Raw genomic sequence first — 9,294 nt, 5'->3', positions numbered from 1 at the left:
GATCAAATTTTAAAGTTCTTGTTAAGGCAAGACTCAATTTATTTCCTAGCAAAATCCAAAAATTGTTTTTCAATAGACACACGGCATACGAGGGGAAAACGAGCTTTCAAAAACTGAGATGTCAGACTACTATGATAGGAAATTTGTATTACAAGGAAACAGAAGCAGAACTTAGGGGGGTGCAACTGTACCCGGGCCTCTAAGGAGCTCTGTTTGCGGCCGTAAATTGGGCATGATTGGGCGAAGGGAGGGTCAAACAGAGAGGTAAGATGATGCGCAAAGCTGCAATATAATGTTTTAAGTGTTCAAAAAAAAAAAAAAAAAAATCTTATTCGCTGCCATCCCTCCTGCTTCAAACAGATTGGACGTCTGTGGCGGTCAATGGCAACCATTTAGTTTCAGATTATTTGCTGTGTATTTTCAGTCCCTCCCTGTTGATTTTGGGACATTTGTGTGTCACTTTCTCTTGACTTTTGGTTACTAAACAGTAGGTGACCCAGGAATATCCTCAAATGAATAGGCAGTAACACTGTAAATGCCTGAAAATTGGAAATACCGGCATGTCTGTTCATAATAATATGTGAAAATGCCTGTTTACAGTCATGTTCAATGATGCAAAACATGTTCAAATAAAATGAAATGAAAAAATGAAAATATACTGTAGGTAAGTGGATGTTTGTGACTGAGAATTGGACACCACCAAAAAAAAAAAATAATAATAATAATTTTTTTAACCAAAGTGTATTTACAGTTCATAATGAACATTTTCAATCTACAATTGTTGTTGTTGTTGTTTTTTAGTGTGTACATTTCTTCTTTTTTATACTCAATACACAATTGCAGTAGTGTTATACAGTATATCTCAAAGAAAATGAATTTCAAACCCAGACTCTACAGATTCCGCTTTCCTCTCAGGGAATCATTAGAACTTCTGTATTTTTTTCCTTCTAGATTTACTGTGTTTGTATCGACCTTTTACAGGGAAATAGCAGCAAACACATACCCGCTGGTGGAATAATAATCCTCGAGTGGGGCATGAAACAGCTAGGAGCACATAGTGTGACGGCCACACCTCACTCTACAAAATGGGTTTAAAACAATCAGAAAACTACTCACTGCCATTATTTTAGAATACAATAAAATATGTGTGGAAAAATACAAATATAGTAACACAGTTTATAATCATAATTTCTTAGATATTACAAATTATGATCACATATAAAATTTTGATAAATAGTAAGGAAACTTCATTCTGACATTGCCATTGAAACTAGAGATCATATAAGACAATGAAATACATAAAAAAAAAAAAAAAGAATTCCAACTAGAAAAAAAAATACAGAAATGAAACATCACCCACCCAAAGAGCACGAGTGCCTTCTAGTGGAGAAAACATTGCTACCATGAAATTTAAACAATCATATTTCCAGTTTTCCCTGTCTATCTAAATAAAAACAGGGAGAGAGGTTGAAATCAGTGCTTTTCAGCCATGTAGATGGCAGCACTATATGTAAAGTAGTTTGTTTTTTACAGGGTTTAAAGACGCTACGAGATTGAACAGGCCAGCCAACGTGATCATAGAACCTCCGACCACAAGCTTGTGTGTGATCATGTAACTGTATTAGGGCTGCACCTATAATGATAATCGAGTAATCGGATAAGGAACATAAAACATTAAAATACCTGAACTGAACTTCAAACGGTATAAAAATAAATAAATGAGGATCTAAGTACAACAAAAGAACAATTGGCTAATGCACATCGCACATGGGGATGGTGTGGCTCAGTGGTAGAGTAGTTGTCCCCCAACCCCGAGGTTGTGGGTTTGATTCCCTGCCCTGATGAACTTGCTTAAGTATCCTTGAGCAAGATACTGAACCCCACATTGCTCCTGGTGCTGCGTCACCAGTAGGTAGATGGCGATGTAGTGTAAAGCGCTTTGAGTGCCTTGAAAGGTAGAAAAGCGCTATACAAGTATAACACCATTTACACCATCGCAAAAGTCTGCTAGCATAAACGCTATAAAATGCTAACGTTTTTTTTGTTTTGTTTTAACAATGCTCTTAACAAATGGTCCAAACACATATTCCCACAAAAAAACGGCTAAATATACATACAAACTAAATTACGAATGCATAAAAAAAAGAAAAATACCGTAATTTCCCCAATATAAGGTGCACCCGTGTATAACGCGCACCCCCAATTTACTTGTAAAATCTAGGGAAAATTATTGTACCCGTGTATAACGCGCACCCTAATTTTAGCACCAATAAATAGAAGAATACAAGAAAACAGAGCTCGTAGATACAGAAATGTCATTTTACTGACTGGTGAAACACAGCACAAGCGTAGCACATAGGTAGTTTAAAACATTATTGTAAACTGACAATATGTACGGTAATGATATGATCTGACAACTTCTTCAACTTACTAGAATCCAGGAGAAAACAAAACAGTTGTGACTTTTCTTTAAAAGGCTGCTCTATAACTTGGTCGTTTCATCATGATGAATAAATGTTTTTTCATGGATTGATACGGTAAAATAAAAGTGGTGATTTAGGTCGGAAATCAGAAGTGCGCATCGCTGTTGACTAGAATGTAACAATAAGAACTATTGTTATTTGGATTTGAGTTTCCCGAGGGACAGATATAGCTGACGGACACAGAAAGTCTGTGTTGTGTTACGTTTGTTACGGTCCGACTTGCGGGGCTGCAATAAACGTTGACTCAAATGACTTCAAGAAACTAAATTCTCTGCTTTATGAAGAGTGAAAAAAGCAGAATTTAACACAGACAAAATCATTCGACCAATCAGAGTGAAGTATTACCGTGTAGCGAGTTATAACAGAATTTACCGGTGGAACTTATGTTGGCACGTTGTATAGTTCCCGGGGGGAGGTATTTTGTTGAGGGAACAGCCGGAAAGATAGTTGTATTCCGCGGGTTGCATGTGTGACAGACATTGCTACCGTATTTTGTTGCAGCCTAAATGTCAATAAAGCAACGCGGATTCACTCCGTTGTTTGATACTCCGCCTCCGACTCCTTCCCTAGCTCGCCACGACCGAAACAAAATGGTGACGTCACGTACCGTAATGGTTGGCAACGGATCGCCGCATACGTTTCTTCAACACAACATGGCCGTGTCAATAAAAAAAAAAAATCGGTCTTTATATATATATACAATATATTTATATTTTTGTCTCCATCTCTATGCCCGTTTATAATGCGCACCATGATTTTACAAGTTGATTTTGAGGGAAAAAAAGTGCGCGTTTTATTCGGGAAATTACGGTATATATAGCTCAAACAAAAACTTAGCTTATGTTGATCTTAACAGGGAGCAGCTGGATTCAGCCATGTAAAATGAGTAATGTCATATTCACTCTTGCCACTAGAGGGCAGTGTATGCACCCAAATAAATAAAACTAAATTCAAACACTTAAAAAACAAACAAACATTACAACGCCACTTCATACGAATACTCAAGCAGCAAAATTTAATTCCAATCTTTTTTCTAATCGAATTACTCGTGTTAATCGATTGATCGTTGCGGCATTAAACTGTATTACGTCTGATTAGTATAATGTCATCTAATTATTTTTGGGATGTCTCATTGGTGAAATTGGTAGAGCCACTGTGGTCATCTCTAGAAAAAAATAATATAATATTTAGGATAAAGAGAAAAAAATGTAGTGACTCTAACATAGCCCTAAGTACTAGAAATAAGAGTAGCGTTTCTTCTTCACAAATTACTCAAGTAAAAGTAAAAAGTATGGTAAAACTAATCTTTGAAGTACATTTTTCTCAAACAGTTACTGTCACAGAGTAAATGTAATGCTACCCACCTCTTTATATAGATATAGACAGAGAGACAGATAAATATATTGCTCAGTTTGTGTGTGAAGGTGTAAAATATCAATGTAGTGTTCACACAGAGAGGAGTTTGAACTGGTGAAATGTTAGAGCAATAAATAGCTGCAGGAGCTGATGGTTATTGATGAGCTGCTAAAGCCCTCATTTGTTGCCCGGCTGGAACACCTCACTTACTTCTTGAGACCCTTATATGTGTGACTGGCTCTATCACAGCCTGGACCTCTGTGAATTCCTGCATGGTTCCCTTCTGGAGTGTAGGTCAACCTGAGACGTCCACATATATCTCTGCATGTGTCTTTCCTTCGCCAGCTAATGACTTTCACCAGGGTCATTGACGTCGGACTAACTTTCCATGACGTCGTCATAATTTCTGTGATATTCTCAATAGCCGTCTGCACCTGTGATTGGTTCTAGTATACAGTATACAGTAGGGGTGGGAACCTCTAGGTACCTCACGATACGATACGATTTGCAATACAAGGCTCAAGGAAACGATTATCTCACAATATGCCGATATAACAATTAACGTAATTTCTCGAATATAAGGCACACCCATGTATAATGCGCACCCTAAATTTACTTGCAAAATCTAGGGGAAATTATTGTACCCGTTTATAACACGCACCCTAATTTTAGCACCAATAAATAGAAGAATACAAGAAAACAGAGCTCGTGTAGATACACAAATGTCATTTTACTGACTGGTAAAAAACAGCACAAGCATAGCACATTGGTAGTTCAAAACATTACCATAAACAGACAATATTTACGTTAATAATATGATTTGACAACTTCTCCAACTTACCAGAATCTAGGATAAAACAAAACAGATGTGATTTTTCTTTTAAAGGCTGCTGTATAACTTGCTCGTTTCATCATGATGAATAAATGTTTCTTCCATGGATTGGAATGAAAGTGAGAACATAAGTCGGAAATCCGTGAGAGCTCATCGCTGTCAACACGACAGTAGCAATAAGAACTATTGTTATTTGGGTTTGAGTTTCCAGAGGGACCGATATAGTTAACGGACACAGGAAGTGTGTGTGCTTAGGTTTGTTATGGTCCGAGTTGCGGAGCTGCAATAAACGTCGATTCAAATGAGTTCAAGAAACTAAATTCTGTGCTTTATGAAGAGTGAAAAAAGCAGAATTTAACACAGACGAAATCATTCGGCCGATTAGAGTGAAGTATTACCGAAACAAAATGGTGACGTCACATACTGTAATGGTCGGCAACGGGTCGCCGCATACGTTTCTTCAACACAACGTGGCCGTGTCAATTAAAAAAATCGGTTTATATATATATATATATATATATATATATATATTAGGGCTGTCAAAATTATCGCGTTAACGGGCGGTAATTAATTTTTTAAATTAATCACGTTAAAATATTGGACGCAATTAACGCACATGTCCCGCTCAGACAGTATTCTGCCTTTTGGTAAGTTTTACGGCAAGGCTTTTTGTGCTGTCTAACAGCAAACTCTTGTGGTCGCTTTGCGACATGGTTTATTGTTTTCTTGCCTGTTCAATATGGCTGCACGACGTCTCTGGCTGACGCCTACGTTGTAATGTTGGGCTTATATGATCCTTGGACAAGATTTGTCCGTAAGTATGGTTGTTGTAAAGAATGTACATATAATGTTAGTAAGTGAAATGTTATATTTTTTGTATGAGACGCTTTTTGTTTATGTTTAGTGAACCTGTATAGCGTGCTAAGCTAACGTTGTTGCTAATGCAATGCTTGTGTACTTTTTTTTTTGTAGTTTTACGACGGTCTAAAGAGGACAATGGTTTGAGGCAATTTTATTAATAAATCAGATGAAAAGGGAAGAAGTCAGATTATTAAGGCGTCGTTCACTAGCTGTCTAGCTTTGGAAAAAGTAGACGCTTCGGAGTGAAGACAGCATAGACAGATTTAAATGACAGTAGAGTGAAATGCCCACTATAGTCCTTATGTACCGTATGTTGAATGTATATATCCATCTTGTGTCTTATCTTTCCATTCCAACAATTTGTTTTATTTATTATATTTACTATATTATATATATATTAGGGCTGTCAAACGATTAAAATTTTTAATCGAGTTAATTACAGCTTAAAAATGAATTAATCGCAATTAATCGCAATACAAACCATCTATAAAATATGCCATATTTTTCTGTAAATTTTATATATATTCTGTAAAATAAATTGTTGGAATGGAAAGATGGATATAGACAGTGGGGAGAACAAGTATTTGATACATATCAAATACTTGTTCTCCCCACTGTACATTCAATATATGGTACATAAGGACTGTAGTGGGCATTTCACTCTACTGTCATTTAAATCTGTCTATGCTGTCCTCACTCCGAAGCGTTTACTTTTTCCAAAGCTAGACAGCTAGTGAATGACGCCTTAATAATCAGACTTCTTCCTTTTTCATCTGATTTATTAATAAAATAGCCTCAAACCATTGTCCTCTTTAGACTGTCATAAAACTACAAAAAAAAAAAGTACACAAGCATTGCATTAGCAACAACGTTAGCTTAGCACGCTATACAGGTTCACTAAACATAAACAAAAAGCGTCTCATACAAAAAATAGAACATTTCGCTTACTAACATAATATGTACATTCTTTACAACAACCATACTTACGGACAAATCTTGTCCAAGGATCATATAGGCACAACATTACAACGTAGGCGTCAGCCCGAGACGTCGTGCAGCCATATTGAACTGGCAAGAAAAAAATAAACCATGTCGCAAAGCGACCACAAGAGTTCGCTGTTAGACAGCACAAAAAGGCTTGCTGTAAAACTTACCAAAAGGCAGAATACTGTCTGAGCGGGACATGTGCGTTAATTGCGTCAAATATTTTAACGTGATTCATTTAAAAAATTAATTACCGCGCGTTAACCCGATAATTTTGACAGCCCTAATATATATATATATATATATATATATATATATATATATATATATATATATATATATATATATATATATATATATATATATATATTTGTGTCTCCATCCATGTACCCGTTTATAATGCGCACCATGATTTTACAAGTTGATTTTGGGGGGAAAAAGTGTGCGTTATATTCGTGAAATTACGGTATTGTAAAAGTAATAAACAGAAAAACAAGCTCTTTTTATCCTTTTGCTGTGAACTGAATTGAGTTTATCAGTAGTAGACATCCAGTTCTTGAAGGGTGGCAATAAATGAACATTTGTTCATTCGCTGCCATCCTTTTCACTTAAACAGACTGGACGTCTATGGCGGTCAATATCAACCAATCATTTTAATTTTGGGGCATTTCAGGTCATTTGCTGTTGATTTTCAGTCACTTCCTGTTGATTTTGGGGAAATGAACAGAAAGTGGCCAGTAAATGCCCCGAAAATCGGAAAGATTGGCTGCGAATGCTTTTGTTTGATTTTTTTTTTAACAGAAAAACAGTGACTGACACCTTTTAAGAAGGATATATCGATTCTTGGCAGGAGCATATCCATCACCTTTAGGGATACAAAGTAACACAATATATCATAATTGTGATATTTTGTCACACCCCTAATTTACAGTACCTATATTGTCAACATTCAAATGACAGATAAGTTAAAAATTAGAATGCTTTTGTGTACATTGTTTTAATGCACATTAATGTGCTAAACTATCCTTGATTTCTCATCAAATTCAAAACTTCATGTAGGCTACAGTAGGTCATTTGAGGATTTTTGGCATTGTTCTGTTTAACCATGTCTTGACCAGGGGCGGAACTTGGACCCGGGCCTCTAAGGCGCCCAATTTGCGGGTGTAAAGTGGGAATGATTGGGCAAGGAGAAGTTCAAACAGAAAGATAAGATGATGCGCACAGCTGTAATATAGTTGGATGTTGGACGATCCACTTGGAGGGGTCCTGTTTATGCTCATCGCACCCTGGCCTTGTTCGCATTTGTGCCGCCACTGGTCCTGACTACATACTTACCAAGCATTCAATCTGATTGTTCAGATGCCATCCCGAAACTGATCACACATCATATTTAAATGATATCTCAAGATTGCTATGATGTGACATATAAACCAATATTTTTGCATTTTGTGTCATTATTCAGAATGAGATTACCAGAATATATCATGGATGGATTTTAAAACAATAAATAAATAAAAGCACATGGCCATTGTCCACACTCACCTTTCCATCCAGCCTTCTTGAGTTCTGTCATCTGTGAGTTCAGTCCGTGGGTGATAGCCAATTATATCAGCCAATAAAAGCGTTTTGAAAATAATATCGGAGAGTATCGACAATGGTTTTTCATTATCGGTTTTGGGCCAACATGCATATTGCCTTTAAAGTGAATGTAGAAACCTTCTGCCTTTGTAAAAGGTCTGATCACAGCTTAGCACAGCAGTTATGCTTATTGACCATTAGATGTCTTGAGACCAAAATGCTTGGGATTTGTTATGTGAGCAGACTATTTGCATTCGTGGTGCAAAAATTAAATGAAAAATAAATAATTGAAAAATACTGAATTATAAACTCATTACATACCTCATTCACTGTACTGAAGCTGTGCACCTTTGTTGTTATTTTGAGCCAGAAGCACTGTGTGAGCCAAATGTGATATGGCAGTGCCTTATTAGCACTTTGCACTTGCACTTGATAAAACAAAAAAAAAAAAAAAAAAAAAAAAACAACTGATGTTTGCAGTGTTTTGATTGAAAAAATAAATATAGTGGCGCAATTTAGGCACTTGTTCCATAACTTCAGTTGAAAATGTTCTCTTATTTTTCACAGAATGTTTATTGGAAAACCTTGAAGCTGTTACATTTATCATTATTCAAGCATCCACTGGGGCATCACAATACAATTCGCCATACGTTACATCCAAGACCGCATATCTCGGTATCGGTTTGATATCGTTATCGGATTTTTGGAGTTGGACAATGTTGGGATATCAGTTAAAAAGTCATTAACGGACAACTATTGATAACATATGTTGCTTTAGTGACCTTTTTTGTGCTTTTTGCACATTTAAAGGTATCATGTTGTCACCCGTTTAACCTTGTGACAATTTAACCCCTTCTTGCCAAATGTATCACATTTGATAAACTTAGAATTTCATGATTTTGAGACTAATTCAGATTTTTGAAATATCTTTCCTCCCCAAAAAACATGGATGCAAGTCAACTCATGCATCTGCAGATTCCATGACGAAAAAAAAAACAGGATTTAGCAAGGGTTATAGATATTAGAGTGCTTATTACACATATTTTTTTTTCATTTTTACAAATTTGAAAAAAGGTTTCATTAAGACCTTATTTTTCAAATTTTGTGATTCACTGACAATTACTTCATATTGCAGGCATTAAAGCATTAAATTTCTCCTATCAGCATATTAGAAATTGATCTTATATGCAGAATAAATAG

This window comes from Corythoichthys intestinalis, chromosome 10, assembly GCF_030265065.1.
Source record: "Corythoichthys intestinalis isolate RoL2023-P3 chromosome 10, ASM3026506v1, whole genome shotgun sequence".
NCBI lineage: Eukaryota > Metazoa > Chordata > Actinopteri > Syngnathiformes > Syngnathidae > Corythoichthys > Corythoichthys intestinalis.
The sequence above is the reverse complement of the archived record's forward strand: the minus strand, read 5'-3'. Positions refer to the sequence as shown.